The 9,784-nt window shown below is 36.1% G+C and overlaps 1 protein-coding gene across 2 annotated transcripts in view; it reads left to right on the top strand.

The window, feature by feature from the left end:
* SYT14 (synaptotagmin 14) overlaps positions 1 to 9,784 on the top strand; it is a 216,980-nt gene that overhangs the window by 44,009 nt on the left and 163,187 nt on the right. The window lies entirely within an intron of this gene.

Raw genomic sequence — 9,784 nt, 5'->3', positions numbered from 1 at the left:
AGTAGCAGCCCTGAGCAAAATTTTCCTGCAGCCAGACAATCCCACTTGGGGGTGATAGGAGACAGCAACATTCCAAGTGTGTTGCTTATGTCCAGTCACAGTCTCGTTTTGGTTGCTATCGCTGCAGAAAACCCTGCTTCACAAAGAGAGGATGTTGGACTTGGAAGCCGATTTTTCAGTGCTTTTGTGGCCATCTCAAGATATTCTGCCTTGACTTGAATCCTGAATTTAACGGAGATTTGAAGTTGTCTCAAATGTACTTTTAAGACCACCATTTTTCAATCTCAAGCACAGTCATTCAGTTCACCTGGCTTATTAATAAATGTTCTCAGATCCATTCCTTCCCAGCTTGGGGATCTTTTGTGGTTGGGAAGTAATGCTCAAACTCTTTGGAAAGCTGAGATAAGTGATCATGCACCAGTTGGGAGAAAGAAGGCCCTGGCTCAGTCCCTTTCAAAATCTCTGCAACGTTTGAAACACATCAAAAATCCCAGGGTTTGCTTGTTGCCACCATAATTCCTGGAAAAGGAAATGGCAGCCCACTCTTGCCTGAAAAATCTCACAGACAGAGGAGCCTGGCAGGTTACAATCCAAAGGGTCACAAAGAGTCCAACATGACTGAGCAACTAAACCCATACAAAAGTACTAAAAATATAAACAAAACAGTGCTTTAGTTAAGGTAATTCTTTTATTCTTAAAAAATTTTTATGCTTATTTTGTAGATGTTTGGATATCTGTGCTGAGGTATGCAAAGTATTTGCCTTTAAAATTTTAAATATCCTCCCTACCTATGGTTATGTCTCTGCTCTGTATCCTGTATTTGTAAGCAGTGTATTGGTTCAGATAATGAGATCTGAGTTAAAAAACTTTTGTTTGAATCTTGACTCTGCCACTTAACATCTCTGTGAATTTTTTTTTTTATTTTTAAACTTTACATAAATGTATTAGTTTTGCCAAATATCATATCTCTGTGAATTTGAAATTATTCAATCCATCAAGTTTCAGTATCCTTTTCTTCAAGGGTAGAGTTATAGAATGTGAGTGGAAATATTACCTGTAAAATACAGCATAGTAAACCTGCAATTAGTGGGGTTTTTTTTCCCCTTTTCATGCCACAGGGCATGCCAGATCTCAGTTACCTGATAAGGGATGGAACCCTGGCCCCCCGCATTGGAAGTGTGCAGTCCTAACCACTGGACCACCACAGAATTCCCTGAATTAGTGTTAGTTTTATTGTAATTATTGATTAGTTTTATTGTAATTATTGATTAGACTTGCTAAAGGTGTGTATATTTTATTTTAGTTCTCCACCCCCCCCAAATCTAAGAAAAAGTTCTTGAATTCTTGTATTGTTTTTAATCTTAAGTAATTGATGCTTTTATCTTTATTATTTCTACTGCTTTCTTTCTAGGGCTATATTATGCCTTCTTTTTAAAACTTCTTTAATTGACTGTTTCATCCTTTTATGATAAAAGAACACAGCATTTAAGACTGAATTACACTTTCATTAGCCTCCAAGTAATATCAAGATATTTGTGAAAATACAAGAGATGGGATATCAGACTGCTGTTTTCACTGGAACTCAAGGAGACTAGAAATTGAACATTGTTTTGAATATGAGATAACCTAACTGCTTTAATAAGAATCCGATGGCATAATAGAAGGCATAGTTTTCACTTGTTAAAAACTTTACACTGCTGATATTTATCTTACATGTATTATAACATTATTTTACATTTTTGCTTAGCGCATTTTATTAAGCCAAAATTTTCATTAACCTTTATCAGCATTTGGCTCCTAGTGGGATAGTAACTTGCCATTATCTATGTTGAACTTCATTTTGTTTTGGTGTATTATTTCTTTAGTATTTTGAGATTCCTCATGTATCTTTCTTTTACTGAATTAGCCACCATGCCCAACATAATGTTCCTAACATCATCTACAAAATTAATGAACGTATTCTCAGTTCCTTCATTCAGTTTATTGGCAAAGATATGAAATAACAGTTTATAGAGTTATTTTCTTTAAGCTGATTTAAAGTGAAAGTCTCTCAGTTGTGTCCAACTCTTTGTGACCCCATGAACTGTAGCCTGCCAGACTCCTTTGTCCATGGGATTCTCCAGGCTTGAATACTGGAGTGGGTAGCTGTTCTCTTCTCCCAGGTATCTTCCCAACCCAGGGATCAAACCAGGTCTCCTGCATTGCAGGCAGATTCTTTTTTTTTTTTTTTTTTATTTTAATTGGAGGCTAATTACTATACAATATTGTAGTGGTTTTTGACATACATTGACATGAATCAGCCATGGGCACACATGTGTTCCCCATCCAGAACCCCCCTCCAACCTCCCTCCCCATCCCATCCCTCAGGGTCATCCCAGTGCACCAGCCCTGAGCACCCTGTCTCATTTATCGAACCTGGACCGGCGATCCGCTTCACATATGATAATATACACATTTCAATGCTACCCTCTCAAATCATCCCACGCTCGCCTTCTCCCACAAAGTCCAAAAGACTGTTCTTTACATCTGTGTCTGTTTTGCTGTCTCGCACATAGGGTCATCGTTACCGTCTTTCTAAATTCCATATAAATGTGTTAGTATACTGTATTGGTGTTTTTCTTTCTGACTTACTTCACTCTGTATAATAGGCTTCAGTTCATCCACCTCATTAGAACTGATTCAAATGCATTCTTTTTAATGGCTGAGTAATATTCCATTGTGTATATGTACCACAGCTTTCTTATCCATTCATCTGCCGATGGGCTTCTAGGTTGCTTCCATGTCCTGGCTATTGTAAACAGTGCTGCGATGAACATTGGGGTACACGTGTCTCTTTCACTTCTGGTTTCCTCAGTGTGTATGCCCAGCAGTGGGATTGCTGGGTCATACGGCAGTTCTATTTCCAGTCTGAGCCACCAGGGAAGCCCTTAAGCTGAGATCGAGTCATTGAGTTTGGGATGTAATCTTCCATCCTTTTGTGTGGATTTGTTCTTTCTGCCTCTGTCCATGTCCATATGTCAGCACTCAGTCATGTCCACAGCTATTTGCTCTTCCCTCATCTTAGGTTGCTGGGCCAGAAAAAGAGAATATTCAGTTAGAGGGAGTGACTTATATGTCCTCTAATGACAATAGATTGAGTCACCAGTTAAGGCAGTTGTGATGAACTGGAGAGGTTGGCACACGGCAAAAAAGCAAAGCTGGCTCTAATATTAGCACCTGCCTGCGAGATGGCCGGAGTGGTAGGACCTGCCCTGAAGCCTGGTGACTGTCTTGTTGGGCTTTCAGATTTTCATCTAGAATCTAGATGCTATCTGTAAGTTTGTAGATTAAATTAAAATTTTCATTTTAGAGGAAACTGTGAGCTTTTCCCAAGAATGCTAGACATGGTATCTGTTTTTTTTGTCTACATAACTAGTCACTGTTTAACAGAAAGAAGTCAACAACCCATCCTGAAATATTTCAGTGAGACATAAAGACGATTGTTTAGTGTCACATGTTTTTCTAGATAATTAAAAGTTGGTATTTTGATAACCTGTACTAATCTTTTCTTGTGTCACTGCCATGGTTCTCCTTAAAAAAATAATAGCATTTGGCATTTTAACCCGCAGACTATATTTCATTTACCTGAATATCAATGGGATCGTCATAGAAGAAAGATCACTTGTCAAAGCGAGTGAGTGGCTTGCTAGCTTGTATATGTGTTCACAAAATCCTTAAGTAGTTTATATTTTGCTAGAAGATTGTGATATCATCCCATGGATTGGAAGTTCCTATCATTGGAAATAGGAGCATTAATGGAGCAGGTAGAGGAAAAGTATTTTTAAAAATTAATATAGGACCTTACATATGTGCTGCTGCATTTACTAGTTTAGATATTTGAGACAGCCTAAAAGGTGGGCTCCAACAAGTACCTCTTTCTTCTAGTCTGTTAGCTGGGCCATCTAGTATGTCGGGTTATCACTGGTTTTAGCTTGGATTGCTGAAATTACGAAACGTGTTTTACTAGTCCATGCGCATCCTTATTTCTATACCAGAGTGAACTTACCACGTGGTACTCAGTAATGTCTGATTCTTCGCGACCCCATGGACTGAAGCCTGCCGGACTCTTCTGTCCACGGAATTTTCTAGTCAAGAATCCTGGGATGAGTTGCCGTTTTTCTTCTCCAGAAGGTCTTCCTGACCCAGGGATTGAGCCCACGTCTGTTGTATCTCCTGCGTTGGCAGGTGGATCTTCACTAACTGCACCCCTGCAAAGCCACTCGGAGGCCCCAGTGATTTCAGGACAGAACCCAGAGTCCTCAGCGGTCTTTATAGTCTGTCATGATTCTGGCCTTGCTCTCTATCCAGCTTTATCGCTAGACACTTTGTACATTTTATTTTATTCTCTTAAAATGTATTTCTGTCTTTTCTGTGAGTTCTTTTTTAAACCATAAATACTCTTTTTTTCTCTTTGCTTCATCTCTCTTCTTTCTTATTTTAGAATCTTTATATCTTCATATTTCAGTTTAGGAGTCATTTCCTCCAGGAAGTCTCTATCTCCCAAGTCAAGGTCAGGTGCCTTGTAGCGCTTACACTGTTAAGTCTCTGGGGTCAGGAGCCACATCTGTCTTGTTCGGGCTCTCATTCCTGTTGCTTAGTATCTATTGAATAAATTAAGGTGCATTTGGTACTTCTCATGCATGTACACTGACAGAAAAGAGAACATTTATCCCCTATGGGTCCACAAAGCTATCTGCTAAAAGTATTAGAGCTTCACTGTTTTAAATTTTACTTTTTTAATTTTCTTTTTTTTTGTTATTATTAATTTAAAATATAAAAAAGTTTACCTACTGGTTAAATTATGTAATATCTCCCTAAATCTCCCACTGAAATGGACACTACTGAAAGGTGTGTCATGGTGCACCGCCAAGCTTTATTCCTCTTAATTTCATCATTCCATTGCTCATCTTTTCCCTTTTTGACTGATAGATTCTTTCTTAAGCTATGTAATTAATGCCAATCTTGTTATGGGTGACTTGGTTAACTTCCAGAACCACTCCTTATTCTGAAAGCATTTTTGACTGAAATTAGTCCCTACTTTAATGATCTGAAGGTTGGATTCACAGCCTCGAAGGACCAAGACTGAACCTGCTGCCTGTTTCATTCTGCTCCAACACAGGGTTCATTTACGCAAGATGCATCGTTCTGGAGATTGAACGCATAGCAGTGTGACTGAAATTATTGATACTGGGTTGTGTCCCTGGCAAGAGATCATAATGTGTTCTCACCACAAATACCCACAAAAGATGATGACTGAGGTGATGGATGTATCAATTAGCTTGTTTGTGGTGAATATTCATAGTTGTACCTTAAATATTTACAGTTTTCGGTTGTCAACTGTGCCTCAGTAAAGTTGGAAAAAAATATAATAATATGAAAAAATTTAAAGAGAACTAGTTGACATAATATTAAAATATAGGAGGAAGTTCTTAGATGTGAAAGAAACTGGTTTGTATTTATCAGAATTCAATGGTTTAGAATTAAAGTCTGAAATAAGCATCAGATCAGATCAGATCAGTCGCTCAGTCGTGTCTGACTCTTTGCGACCCCATGAATCGTGGCATGCCAGGCCTCCCTGTCCATCACCAACTCCCGGAGTTCACTGAGACTCACGTCCATCGAGTCAGTGATGCCATCCAGCCATCTCATCCTCTGTCGTCCCCTTCTCCTCTTGCCTCCAATCCCTCCCGGCATCAGAGTCTTTTCCAATGAGTCAACTCTTCGCATGAGGTGGCCAAAGTACTGGAGTTTCAGCTTTAGCATCATTCCCTCCAAAGAAATCCCAGGGCTGATCTCCTTCAGAATGGACTGGTTGGATCTCCTTGCAGTCCAAGGGACTCTCAAGAGTCTTCTCCAACACCACAGTTCAAAAGCATCAATTCTTTGGCGCTCAGCCTTCTTCACAGTCCAACTCTCACATCCATATATGACCACAGGAAAAACCATAGCCTTGACTAGACGGACCTTTGTTGGCAAAGTAATGTCTCTGCTTTTGAATATGCTATCTAGGTTGGTCATAACTTTCCTTCCAAGGAGTAAGCGTCTTTTAATTTCATGGCTGCCGTCACCATCTGCAGTGATTTTGGAATAAGCATATCTAAAACTATTTGACCTGAGTTTGGCTTTAACTAGAAGGATTCTCCTGCAGTTGGCATTGTGTTGAAGTTTCAGAATCTTATCAATGAAGATCTTACTGAAAAGGAAGGGCAAATAATCATTGAAAAAGTAAAAGGGGAAGAAGTGACTTTATCTGTTGTCCATACCATTTGAGATTCAGATAATTTTGGAGGAATTCATACACACTGAATAGAGAAAACATTTGAAGCAGGTAATTCTTCTTTGTTGTTTAAAAGAATGTGTATGCTTTGATGTTGGGTGATTTACCAGCAAAAAAGTTTCTCGTAGTCTAAACTTCATTGGAATTATAATTTTGAAGCCTCAGTCAAGACTGCCCTTGAAGAAAAATCTCTTTCAGACATAGAGCTTGATTTATTATTAACAAGTATTTGCTTTAAATATATTATCCTAAGTGTAGTAAGTACATTATTATCAAGCCTAAGTATTAAGTGTAAAGTTTAAATATATTATGTATGTGGTGTTCCATACTTCATAAGTGTTTGCTTTCTTTTTTCAGTTTTTAAAAAAAAATTAGTATCTTTTTGCTGTTTCGGGATTTGAACGAAATTCCAATTTACTACGTGTTGCTTAGAGGAAATACAGATTTAATGTGTTGATGGTTTGCCACCTGAAGCAAGTTGGGTGGCCTCTGTCGTATCAGCCTGGTCAGGTGACTGTCTCCCAGAGGGGGTTTTGTTTCTGAGATCTTTGTCAGTGTCCCGTGCTATCGCGTCAGTGCCTTCCCCCCGTCGTCCCTTTAAATTACTCAGCAGCCAACTGTGTTACGTGTGAGTGAATGTTTTTTAGTGATTATTTTTTAATAACATCTAGAATTATAGATATATATTATTCCTTTCTTTGATTTATATGTCATTCTTTCAGTTTTTCATCATTTGTATTATAATATAAAAACTTCACAGAAGTTTTTATTTGTGGGAGTAACTCAGATGTTACAGAAGGAAATTTAAGCAAAACATCAAATTAATCTTTTATCTTTCTACCTTGTTTCTTGGATCTCTGATAGGTGATCTGTTTTATATCCAAACCAGAGAAAAATCAATGGAGGGGTTTTTCTGATTAAAGTCTGGGAAAACATTCAGGGATTATTAAATAGGGAGCAATATTCTTTTTAAAGTGAAAGTCGACTTCTTATATAGTTCACATTTTGTTCAAGAGATAGAATTGCATCTATTAAATGAATTATTTAAGACTCCATGACAGTGTTAGAGGACTAGTATTTCTTGCCCGGCAGCACAAATCAGCAATAAAGACCTTATGATGCAAACTGTAAGTTGTTTCTCTTTATTCTTATTTTTAAAAGAATTACTATATAGGAATCATAAGTACTTGTTTATTTTGTATGTATTTGAAATATAATGGGCAAAATAGCTTTATAATATTTATTTTGTGACTAAAAGTTAATATATTTTGATATAGATTAGAAAAGAATATTATTATAGAAATAAATTTATATTGAAAGTGTTAGTTTAATAAATAAATATCTCCCTTATAATTATATTTCAGTACATCTTTGTATTTTTGGCAGAAAGTGGTATTTTTTTAGTTTACCTTTTGTAAATATATATATATATATTCTTTTGTAAATATATAGTATAGATAACTGCAAAGCCAATTCTACATACATAGCATAAATAATTATTAATCTTGGACAAGCTAAACTTTTCGTATTTTCTGGTGAGATGCTATACCTTGTTCCCTTTTTGACTTTGCAGTGTAGTCTTTAGATACTTCATATAGCGAATCATATAGCTCACAGACACCTTCCTTATATTTTTATTGAGCATATCTAATGCCTGTCAGGCTTATTATTCTATAGAATACTTTGTTTTTAAATTTTTATCTTATTAGCTTTCAAAAGTATCTTGAATAAAAAATGCTATGATTCCAGTTTTATAATTTGTATATTTGATAAAGCTGAAATCAGTTCCTATATTTTAACATATATACAAAGCTAATCCATGAAATGTTTTTTCATAATGTATGTATTAAGCTATGTTATTTGATCACATGGCTTTCCCTTATTTTTATATTTCAGGTTGGCATTTAAGGAAGCTGTAGTGTTACTTGGTGTTTTAAGACCGTGGACTCTGGAGTCAAAGTATCTGGGTTCAAATCCAGGTTCTATCATTTCCTAGATTTGTGACTTTAGACAAACTTATCACTCTCCAAGCTTCAGTTTTCTAATCTAAAGCCTAAGATAATATGTAGTATTTATTATCACAAAATCGTTTTGAGCATTACATTTAAAATGAAAGTTTATAATAGTGCCTGGCAAATAGAAAGCAGTAAGGATTAGTGTTTAACATTTTGGGAGCAGGAATCAGTGTGCCAGTATTCATATCAAGATTTCATCTCACTGAATAATAATTTTAAGATCTTGAAAATTCTCCTTATTCTTACTGAGCCTCAGTTCCCATACCTGAAAAATGAGGTTGTAGTGAGAATTCAGTTTGATAATGCTTTAATGCATTTTCTAAAGCAGCCCCCAGCAAATATTAAGCACTCCTTAAATGTTTGATATTATTAATTTTGTTATTGTTTGGTCTTGGTTTTATAGTTTAATTAAATTTGATTCAGCAAATTTAGTTCTTTAAATGTATAATATTAACTTATTAACTTTAATTAACTGTGTGCTGTTAGAGACTTTGAAGGTTCTCCATTAAAAGGTAATATACATTTAAAATAGCATTTACTTGCCTGTAGCAAATGACCTAGAATGTTTGGAGAGAGTAGATGTATCTATAGATAAATTAATCATAATCTTAGAAATATTTCTGTGGCTTTTTAAGCAGATTCATAGTATAAGAATTTAGGAATAAATTCCATCAGATAGTAAAAAATATATTTTGCATTAGTGAGGTTTGAGTTCATGTAATTTTATTTAACTTTTTTGATAGTGTATCATATTCATATTTTCAGGGTGATTTCAGTGTATTGTTCCATCTCAGTTTTATGGACAAGTGGGATTATCAAATAATAATTAAATATTATCTCAATCCTGACATAAGGGTGAAAAAGTACAAGTCTGAAGCTTTTTAATATTTTCTGTCAGAAAATGTTATTTCTTTTCTACAATTGTATTACTATTTTAAAATTTTAAATACAAAATGTTTTTCCATGAATGTAGAGAATGGGCGTATAGCCAAGCAATGGATTAAAAGGGAGTTATATAGTATATTGGAGAAGGCAATGGCACCCCACTCCAGTACTCTTGCCTGGAAAATCTGCCTTGTAAGCATAAGGCACCTTTCACCATTTGTTAGTGAGGAAAGATTCTGTTTTCATTTTGTTCAAATTAATGGTTTGTATTGATCTGAAAATTTGTGAAGTAGGAGATTTTCCATTAAAGCATAGTACCTGTCATTTGCCAGTGAGGTTTGTATTTAGTCAGTGATGTCTTTCGCATGCAACAGATGAGCAAAAGGAGAACTCCCAACTCTTTATAACGAACCTGACCTTCATCAGAGCACTGTCATATTTCTCTCTTTACTGGACATCCACACTGCAGTAGTCTGCAGACATGCTAAAGTAACATGTCAAAACCTAAACTTGCTACCCGCCTCTCTTCTTCCACTGATTTCTCGGCTCCCATGCTCTAAACCACATG

This window comes from Bos javanicus, chromosome 16 (assembly GCF_032452875.1).
Source record: "Bos javanicus breed banteng chromosome 16, ARS-OSU_banteng_1.0, whole genome shotgun sequence".
NCBI classification, from domain to species: Eukaryota; Metazoa; Chordata; class Mammalia; order Artiodactyla; family Bovidae; genus Bos; species Bos javanicus.
Note: the sequence above shows the minus strand (reverse complement) of the source record. Positions and strands in the feature narration are given on the sequence as shown.